The 11,174-nt window shown below is 39.2% G+C and overlaps 1 protein-coding gene across 1 annotated transcript in view; it reads left to right on the top strand.

Moving 5' to 3' along the window:
- Positions 1–1,789: 1,789 nt before the first annotated feature.
- fbxl16 (F-box and leucine-rich repeat protein 16) overlaps positions 1,790–11,174 on the top strand; it is a 40,474-nt gene continuing 31,089 nt past the window's right edge. The window contains exon 1 of the mRNA XM_014024885.1: positions 1,790–2,195. The gene's annotated coding sequence lies outside the window, so the exon portion shown is untranslated. The remainder of the gene's footprint in view (positions 2,196–11,174) is intronic.

Below are 11,174 nucleotides of genomic sequence, written 5' to 3'. Positions count from 1 at the left end.
GCTTCATGGAAGAACAACCTCAGCTTAGCCTGTTAGCCTTTCCGCTAGCCCTCACACTATATTGCCTTATTTGTATTTGCTTTGCGTTAGTGCGACAAACAAGCTAAACTGAGGTCCTCCATCCACATGACAGAGAGGGGAACACAAAAATGACTCAGTCTGCAACTGAAAATATAGATGGAGGACAACAGAGCTGCTTCGTGGAAGAAGAACCGCAGCTTAGCCTGTTAGCCTTTGCGCTAGCACTGATACTATATTGCTTTATATGTATTAACTCGGCGCTAGCGCAACAAACAAGCTAAACTGAGGTCCTCCATCCATATTTTCAGTTGCAGACTGAGTCATTTTTGTGTTCCCCTCTCTGTCATGTGGATGGAGGACCTCAGTAATGAGAGGAGAATATGTAGTGCTGAGCTAATACATATGTATGGTGATAGCGTTGGGGTTAATGTTAAAGCTAACAGGCTAAGCTGAGGTTCTTCTTCCATGAAGCAGCTCTGATGTGGATCTGGGCTGGATCTTTTTTGGGTGTCAATAATTTTGTTATTGCCTCCTTTGGAGGGTGTGAGTATTAGGCATAGGCATAATTTGCAGGGGGGTTTGGGGGGTTATGACCCCCACAATAATTTGATCTAGTCAATATACCCCCCCCCCCATTAAAATGACACCATTTGCTCAAACACAATAGAAATTAACTGATTAAGTAGACAAATGCAACTCTCTTGTTGTCTTTAGGAACTTTGACTTGATTAAAAAATTACAATGTCATATATGTACATTTAAGCACAAGGGTTTTAGAGGATACCCCCCCCACCCAATGGTAGACCTAAAGTTATGCCCTTGGTATTAGGGTTTGGAGGTGGGGCCCATGAGCCTCAGTGGCCAGGGGCCCCCTAGAGTTGCTAATCCGGCCCTGAATAATATGAGTAATTTTGGATTGTTAAGAAACAACTTGGGATGACTGAAAAGAAATGATCATTGTAACAAACAAAAAAAAAAACAACATGCAGTGGTCTGACTAATAGTTTAGTAAAAGAAACTGGTCACTTACACAGGGACATACATCCCAGTTAGTTAGATCCCTGTGGATAAAGGCTGTCTAATCAATTAAACTGTTCTACTCAAAATAAAACACCTGTCAGTTTTTGCTTTACTAAAATTATGGTGCTCAGTTACGATTAAAGCTTTGTGCTAATCCAGATGCAAACATGTGGAAAGAAAAGCGGATGCTCTCTTGTCTCATATTTATGTGATGTCAAATCCAAATGTTTTCAGTTTACAGCCAAATTAAACACATTGACTCCACTGTTTCAATAGTTTTAGAGAATAGAGAAAAGTGTGTGTTTTTATACGTATTTTCTACATGTATCGCTGTGCATTTTGAATATTTCAGGTTATAATTTTAGATTATTTGAAACATTGAGGATGTAAACAGGTATTTGTCTGATGAATTAGATATGGTTATTCAGAGCCAAATCTGGTTCACAGATTTTATTGATGTAAAAACAGTTTCTTTGGTTTCCTGATCCAAAGGGAGCTGCACATCTCCACAGAACCGGGGAACCAGAGAAGCTCTTCTTCACTGCAGGTAAACGTTTCTTTGGTTCGGCAGAGTCAGAACCGGTTCCTCGGGTTCTGCGTTCTCGCAGAGTCCGACAGAACCAATAGAAGCTGCAGCTGATGTTGCATAAGAACCATCCTGGCTGCAGAGCACCGCTCCACTGGCCCTGCCCCTATCTCTTTAAATAAGACCGAGCCGCTCCGCTCCTCTCCGCTCTGCGCGTGTGTGCGCGTGCGTGGAGGTGAAATTACTGGACAGAGAGGGCCGTTCTGTCATGGAGGACTAGGAGGACTGAAAGCTCAGCTGATCCGCTGTTTTGCTTCGCGGTGAAGAGCTCCGCAGAGCAGGGGAGGAGATTTCTGTGTTTTCTTTCTTCCTGTCTTTCTTTTTGTTCTTCTTCTTCTTCTTCCTCATTTTGACGGATCCTGATTCCGGATCATCGTGCGTCGATGGGCTCGGCAGGCGCATCTCCTGCTCACAGATAGGACGCGGTGCTGCCTCCTAGTAATTCTGCCCCCCCACCCAGCACCCCCTCGCCCTTCCTGCGCCGCAGCGCCGGGAGAAACGTGACCCTGCAGGCGGATCGGAGCGCGCGGATCATGGATTAACGCCCGCGTGGATGTTCATCTGAAAGGTAGGGATGAGCCGGATGCTGCGGTTGAACAGGCCGGAGGAGGAGGAGGCTGAGCCCGCTGTGGAGTGTGTGAGTGTAGGTGTGTTTGGGATGGATGTGTCGGTGGATGGCAGCATCACACACACACACACACACACACACACACACACACACACACACTGCGGATCCTGCGCTCTGCCCAGGTCGTGGACATGGCAGAGAACCCGGCCTGATACCCGGGACAGGGTGGGGGGACGGGGATCCAGGTCTTTGTGTACACAACAGGGCCTTTGGGTGACTGCCGATCAGCCGCATCGGCCTGCGTATTATGAACAAACACAATGACGTCAGCGTCTGCCAGTGACGCAATCATTTTCCTCCTCCAACTTCTCAGTCATCAGAAACATGCTGTGTTGTTGTACCTGTCATCCTGCGCGTTTTTTTCTCATCTTTTCGATGTTTTCGGGTCACTTAAGGCCTGATAACGTCTTTAAATTGTGTTTGAAAGTTGTGGCTTTTACAGCAGTTTATTTTAAATGAGTTGCAAAACCTGGAAAGCTTGTGACAGGTGAATCTCAGAAACACTTGTAATCAAAGACCAAGCATTTCTAGAAATAATTTGTATGGCCTAAAACTTTGAAAACAATTTTGTGAGACATCATGACCCTATAAGCTCTATATTTTGCTTTATACCCGGAGAATTGACTGAATTATAGCTTATTTTAGTGTAAACAGAAGGATCATGAGCCTTTTTTATGTCTTTTATTGAATCTGTTTGAACTTTTCTATAGTTGCTTGGTTTGGAAATCTAAGTGTTCAGAACAAAAACTGCTTAAACAAAATTGTTATTGCGGCAAACAAGATAATCACTCCTTAACAATATTTTTATTTGTCGTATTGTCGACAAAGCAAAGCTTGTCTTACACTGCTCAGACCACCCTGTAAACACAGAATTCCTGCTTCTTCCCTCTGGCCGGAGGTTTAGGCTCCCCAGGATTAAAAGTAACAGATGGAAGAACTCTTTTGTACCCACTGCAATCAGATCTTTAAACTCGTAGTTTAAAATTTTTTAACTTGTAGTTTTTAAATCTCATCTATAAATTTACAGATGGCTGCTTTTTTAAAAAAGTTTTTATGTTTTTAACATTGCCGAAGTTAGGAATCCCTGGCTGCAAAAAACCGTAGGTTTAGAGTTAAAGATGGTGGAACTCCTTTGTACCCAGAGTAAACATATTTTTAAATTTATAGTATTAAAATTTCTTTAAACCTTTATAAATTGCTGCTTGAATGCTTCGACACTGTCTATGTTTTATATCTTGTGTTGTATGTTGGAAATGCTTGGCTGCAAATCAAATTTCCCTCCTTGGGGGGGGGGGGGGGCAAWAAAAGGTAGTGAACTGAACTGAACTATCTTGATAAGTTGTGCTGACCAACTTGAACCAGATCCAACTTGGCCATGTCCTTTTTCTAATGTGGTGTGCAGTGGCTACTCTGTAAAAGTGATGTTTTGCTAACAGACAAGCTATGTAGACCCACAGATACTGATGGAAACTTTATCCCTCCACTTTCAGCATTAATTAAACAGTTTGATGTCTTGAAAAGCCTAATTTTCCCACATTTTAAGGAGTCTAAAAGTGTAATTTTTCACAGATCATATCTTGGTGTTGAATGGAGCATTTAAACAAGCAGACACATATTGTCCTGTCATGTAAGAAGGTCGGACATCTTTCTGACATAAAGGTTTCTGAACCCTAAAAACTAGGCCAAGACTAGAAGCAACACATCTTTAGCAGTTCAGTGTAATGTAATGTTTTTGCTTTGACCTGATCAGTCTTTCACTTCATAATGTGGTGGAATTTTAACCCACTCTTTTCTACAACATTAGTTAAAAAGTGTTATCTTTTACTTTATACATGGTTTACTTATGTACAGTAATGATTCAGACTGATTATTGGTTTTTAGACATTTGTTTATTATTTTATTTCTCTAAAGGGTTTTGATCAAGTTGAGGTCCAAACTTATCTAACACCTTGGTTCTGTTCTTAAGCTATAGATCTGCGGCTGTTTGTGTTCGGTGACTTTGAGTTAAGCTTCAGCTGTCGGACAGAGGGACTCAGATTTAATGTCATCCACACAGCGGTCTGCAACCTGTGGCCCTTTGCTTCCTCTGCAGCAACTCCAAAAAAATGTTTTGGAGATGAATATTTTTAAGATCATCAGAAAAAAACAATAGCAGTTCTCTTGTGCAGTTTTCTGCAGCATGATGCTAAGGCTGTGTCCAAATTCAGGGGCATCGTCTTTTGAAGGACCCGGCCTACCAAGTCAACGTGGGCCATGTCCTTTTTCGAACGTGAAGACTTGAAGTGACTGGCTGTGAATTTGGATAGTCTAGCCTTCAGTTTTATTACAGGCCCCTACCCCAAAGTATGTCCCATCGCCTTTAACCGTGACAATGCTAAAACATATGCAAAGAATGAATTTAGCAAAATAATAATATATTGATATTATTACTATGATAAATGAACAAAATTAGCTTAGAGGAATACATGAAAAACTAAAGGACAAGCTCGTTTGATCAATGATTTCTGACAAGAATAATTTTAATAAAAAAACATGTCTATGCAAATGACAAAAAAACTAACAATACAGCTGCTTTAAACTTTCAATTTTTATGCTGCCAGATTTTTTAAAAAACTTGTACTCCTTTCTCCCTTCACCTCTTGCTTCGTCCATCCTTGCAAGAAAAAAATAAATAAAAAAATCTACTGGTCGGCTCCCATTGCATCTTGGGACAGGATGGGCTGTGAAGGATACAGAGGACATGTCCCTCACATGGTGGGAATAGGACCGTGCAGAACTTTTCCTCCTCGCTCTCTTAACAGATGAAAAAGGAGGCAAACAGCAGACGTTGCTTCRCAAAAAATAAAAATAAAAAGCACGTATTGCTTCACCTGCAGGCTGCAGCTCAACCGAGGAGTAACAGCGTCTCTACCATTATTAAAAGCTGACACGGGTCTGTCCTGATCGCACAGAGGAGCTTTGTTTACGTTTGTAACACGGACGTAGAGCTGACAGTTTACAACACTGTGCAAGTCCGGACTTTTATTCTGAATAAAACTCCGGTGCATGTAAACACTTTTCATGATCGGATTTTGTCCATGTAAACAGTACATTCGGATTATTTAATCTGAATACATTTCAATCCGATTAAAAAATTTTGTGCTTGTAAACATAGCTGACAACAAATATTACATTTGTAGTATTACAACTAAATCCTTTTTTGATGCCGCCACCGCAGTTTGTCCTTCATGAGCCTTCGTAGACAAGATGGCGGCTGCCTGTAGTGGGGACCTGCGACCATGGAGATATAAACAGCTTTTTATAAGGTAAAAATAATAAAACAAGGTCTTTGTCTGCAATGATTAGACATGTTTTTCTAGCTTTTAGCTGACTCCTGCTAAGTTTGGAATGCACCAGGAAGTCATGTTTGGAGAAAATCCTTCTGAGTTTCTCAGATACACCAAGAACACATAACATTGTTTTAGCATTTATTTATTTATTTATTTATTTACTTTTCTTTGCAGTCTGTTCTGTGGAAAGATTTGTAGAGTTCCTTGCTGGCTTGACAAAACTACTTATTATTTTCTATGAATTTTTTAAAAGACATTTTTGTCATTCAAGTTATAGACAATGCAAAGTTATCTCCTGCACCCAAACTCATCAACCTGAAACAAATAGACCAAAAATAAGCTCAGGAAAAAATAAATAACAAAAATTGTGTCAAAACAGAAGAAAAAAGTTACTTAATGATTTGATGACCCTTCATTGCATTGATTGATTGTGTCTTACAAAAACCTGTTAACAACAGGAGGATTTTGTTAGTCTAGTTTTTATATTCATAGAACAGGTTGATGTGGAGAAGTAGCTTCTACTTTTCAGTCAGGATCATTGATTAATACTAAGCCAATTATTAGATATGATTATTTTGAATCTTTATCCCTCAGTCTTTTTTTCCAAAATGGAAATCAGAAAAAACACTTTCACTTGTTATTTATCATCTACCAGGTCCTTGTTCTCAGTTTATGAATTCTCAAACCTTTTATCTGAGAAGGATAAGTGAATACTAATAAAGCAACAATAGGGATAGATTTCAATATTTATAAGCTTAAGCATCACTTTTATTAATTTATGTCTACAAATCAACTCATTCTCGTCATCACTGTCTTGATCTGGTTCTGACATACGGCATGAAGAGTAAGTGCTTAATTGGATACCCTCTCAGTCCTGTTCTGTAGGGGTGCACAAAAAATCATTTTACATCAGAATCGTGATTCTCATTTTCAGAGTTTCAGAATCGATTTAAAATGTCCCAAAAGCAATTTGTATAAATAAAAAAATAAAGCAAATCCAAAGGCTGTCCACCTCTATTTTGTAACTACATGGGACGTTCTGACGTCATCACGCAGCTCTGGAACATATGAATGTGCAGAAAGCACCAAAGTAAAGAGGAAACTACAAAACTGGAGGAAAGAGAGATTCAACCGGCCCTGTCTTCATTGAATGCAAAGATTTGGGCTCATTTTGTTTTTTACTGAATGAGTCTGAGTTTGACATGAGTGAGGTGTGCGAGGTTTGAAGATGAAGCACTTTGGGAACACGACAAATGAGCTCACATTATCAGTTTTGAAGTAAAAATTGATTTTGAATCAAATCATGGCCCCAAAAATCAGAATTGGATCATGAGCGAGTATAAGATTCCCACCCCTACTGTTCTGTCTGACTATTTTTAGTAATCTTTAGTTTTATGTTGATTGACTACACAAGTTCTGATAATAAATTTAATTTCAGTAGATCTTTATTATGTAACCAAATGAAAATCTCTTCTGTTATTTTCCTTCATTTAGCAGAGTAATGCAACAAAGATAAGTAACTTGGATTTTAATGTTACAACTTCAATGCAAACATCATAAAATGAAACTGTTCATCTGAAAAACAAAGTGATTAGTCAGAAGCTTTTTCCTTGGTTTATTTCAGAGTTTTATGGTTCAGCACAGTATCCTATCTGTTCTTAGGACTGCACTCTTCTGGACAGTGATCTCTGAGGTTGTTCTGTTGATCTATTGGAGCCACTCTACCAGTTTGGGGCTCACAGAACAAGTGAAGTGCAACGATGAGGTCCTGACCATCCACAACTTCTGTTTCCATTCTGTTTCCACTTTCGGCCTTCAGTATTTCTTGAGCTTCTCATGCTTCTTGCAGTCGGTGCAGTCGAACGAACTGATTCATCTACTGCCTTCTTTGTAGCTTTTTAACCACAACAATATATGGCTGGTTAAGCCTGGTTTCTGATTCAATAAAAGTTGATCGGTGATTACGTCATTTTGGACATCTTTTATTGACTAAGTGTTCATATTCAGGCTGAAGACAGGCTGCAATGTTTTTTTTTACTCGATGAATCAGTGTTGTGTGAGGAATCGGAAGGGGAAAATTCCTCTTTTTTCTTATTAATGGTAGAGATGGAAAGACGAGGTGAACGTTGTTTGTTCGCATGATCAATAGGATCAGACAAGCTCCTCAAAGCTGTCCATCCCTTGCTAATTTAACAAGTGGCTTCTGGGAACAAACCAGGCAGAAAGACGTGAGTATAAATCAGCCTTTAATCATCCCATTTGTGAGTTTGGATCTGAAAGTCCCACAGTTTCTTAGCTCTCCCCCCCGGTTAAGTTTCCCATTTTGACTGTGGTATTTCCAGTCCATACTCAGCACAGATATTCCTGTATAATACTCCATCTACCAGGTTATGACGTTTCATGTACGCTTTGCCTCCCTGCGTTTTACACCCTGCTATCACATGTTAGACTGTCTCAGGGGAATCTTTGAACAACCTGCATCTTGGTTCTTGTCTGGTACGATAGACCCTGGTCTCTATTGCTCTTGTGCTGCCATGATTAGTGTCTGTGTTGTTCTTCATTCCAGCCCGCTCTAGCCTCTGGTATTTGTTGATGTCAGCCACCTTCTCAATTTGCTGGTAGTTCATGGTGGTTTTATCCAGTTTCTCTTTTTGCACATTGGATTTAAGTTGTCAGAGACATTCATTGCACAATTTGTCATTGGGGTCTTTCTTATGGTGTACCCCAAGATCTTTGTTTCATCCTGAGGTACTGATGTTCACTAGTCCTTACTCCTGTCTCTTAATGCACAGTCTTGGGATGTTGAAATTGGTGAAACCATAGTGAGGAGCTTTCATATCTTGATGTCAGGGTTTTCTCTCTCTTCCCTTGGCCAGGCTGTTACAGTATATCATCAGGGTATCTAATGACTGGCATCACATATTGGTGTCTTGGATTTTGTTCTTGCCATTAACATGCCTTACTCGAAGTAGATACCTGGATACCAGGATACCAAAGTATCCTGAACATCTGCAATATGCCTTCAAGTAGTTTAAGCCCCCTACTGTTGTGATCTCCTTGTCTTAAATGGAAACCATATGAAGACCTTTATCAAGTCCAAATGACACTGCTGTATAACCCGGTGAGGTGGATCAGTGAATCCATGTCTCCCTCATTTCATTTGGGGTGGTTCTGGAAGAGTGGTTAGGGGAGTCGTTCCTCTAATGTGAGATTTGAAGGTTTGATTCCCCGCTATTCTGTCACATGTTGAAGTGTCCCTGGACAAGACACATTGAACCCCCCTCTGCCTCTGATGTGTGTCTCATCAGTGTATGAATGTGATTTAAAGCACCAATTAGTCTCTGTAGATTGATTTGTACATGTTAGCTTTGTAGTGAGATCTGGTAGAGAGCTGTGTGAATGAGTAAATGAGGACACAGATTGTAGTGTAAAACACTTTGAGTATCCTGGTAGGATAGAAAGGTGCTATGTAAGTACACTCAATTTCTAGAATACAAAGTGATGTCATCCAAGTAAAGAGGGTGATTGATGACTGTTCCACTTTGGAACCGGTATCCATAGCCTCGCTACAATGATCTGGATGAGGGGGCTCGGGCCTATGCAGAATAGGAGTGAAGTCAGAGCATCACCTTGGTATATGTCACACTTAACTTAAAATGGACATGGAAATTTCTCTTTTTTGTATCAAAAAAATATCGAACCGTGAGACTAAAGTATCGAACCGAACCGAATCGTGAATTTTCTGTATCGTTGCACCCCTACTAAGTACATATAGGGTTTCTGTATGACAGGTGATGAATATTGTGTTGGGCTTTCATGTGCGGGAACTAATTTGGAAACGAGGAATAGGGGCTACTTTTCGAGACATTTACAAAAAATGTACTTTTTGGCCATTTTTAGTCCAAGTTTAGCCTAAACTGTTCACATGGGTTATTTCTTTCACATCTGCCTCTGGACTAGATGCACGAGTGAACCGTTTGCCACTTTTTTATGAACTTTTGAATAATTTGCATTCGCAAAGTTTTTTGTTCTATTCTTATAGTCAGAAAAAGATACTGCACAATTTTCAACATTTAAGAAAAAAATGTAGCTGTCTTTCTCATAGTCAAGTGATTCTTTAAAGTAAAAGCAAAGTAGCTGAATTTTTATTGGATAGCTGAAGGTGTTTTGCATCCCACCCATTGAACTTTTCTCAACTCCAGCAAAAGAATATCCCTAAATGATGTGCCATTCTGTGACAGCAGCTGCTCAGCTAAATCATCAGGACAAAGTAAAATATGTTTACCTGATCACACCACTTAATCACAGGGAAACATCTGTTGTTATTTACTGTTTTGAAGAAAGTATAGTATGCTGTAGGAATTTAAGGACTGTAAAACTGACTGATCAGAAAAGTATGTTCTGAGTTTAAACATATTATGTTCCAAAACTGTTCTATCTTCTAGCTTCCTCTGGTTATGAGGCGAAGTTGTGCCAGACTTCAGTTTTAGTGTTTTAGAACCAGTGGTAGTCAAGCGACAACTGCTTTCATAAAATTGTGTTTACACATACATGTAGATCTAACCTGGTGCTTCAATTAAGTAGTGACAGATTTTGTAGTTCTTCACTTCTGGTAATTCATTGTGGTGTTTTAAGACTGTCTTCTGGCAGTCTGTATCAGTACTAACAGCAATTGCCTGCACAAACTCATGGCCTTAAAAAAAGCTAATTAAAGCAATCACAAGACATGACCAGAGACAACCATTTATGAACTGTTTATGAAAAGGGTGATCTGTAGGTGGATCTATGTTGTCTGACTGTCAAAGCTGAGGGAAGGAGGTGTAAATGTAACAATATTTATTTTTGTTTGTGGCTAAGACGTAAAAAACAAAAAGAGTTTTTTTTTTCCTGCTGGGAGCAATAACACATTTTAAGAAAAAACAAAACAAAAACACATTTTTTTGTATCACCACTGTAGAAAATGGGGGTGAACACCTTATTTTCATACTAAAGTCAAAAGTGGCCCAAATCTGACATTTCTGTCCGTGTGTGACCCATATCTTTTTTTTTTCAAAGCAGACACAGGCCACCTCCATATTGTTAGCCTCATTGCATATATGCCCAAGTCATTTGTGACCAAATATGTCTTGGGCAATTATGTTATGAGGCTAACGATATGTGATACTGTATCACATATTGTTAGCCTCATGGCATAATGAAAAACAGAAGATATTATTCCATTTAGTAACTAAATGGAATAATATCTTAATTTTTTTCAAAGCAACTGCAGCCATGTCACATTAAACACATTTTACTTTTTTATCATTGCAGTGTGGCTGACAGTTCTACTTCAGAGTAGATGGGAAGAGATAAAATCAAATGTAAACATTAGATAAAGCAAACACTGAGCCAACAATGTGATATCAGTACAGGTATATCAGAAAACCCAGGTATCCATTTATTGCATTTTATCATTAATATGCTATATCTGACTATACTAATTGCATCTGAAAAACTTAAATAACTACAAGTGGATGTTTTATTATTATTTTTTTTCTTTTTGTTTGTCAATTTTTCCCTAAACAAAATAAAATATAGATTTTCCTCATTT

This window comes from Austrofundulus limnaeus, unplaced genomic scaffold (assembly GCF_001266775.1).
Source record: "Austrofundulus limnaeus strain Quisiro unplaced genomic scaffold, Austrofundulus_limnaeus-1.0 Scaffold444, whole genome shotgun sequence".
Taxonomy (NCBI): domain Eukaryota; kingdom Metazoa; phylum Chordata; class Actinopteri; order Cyprinodontiformes; family Rivulidae; genus Austrofundulus; species Austrofundulus limnaeus.
The sequence above is the reverse complement of the archived record's forward strand: the minus strand, read 5'-3'. Positions and strand labels throughout refer to the sequence as shown.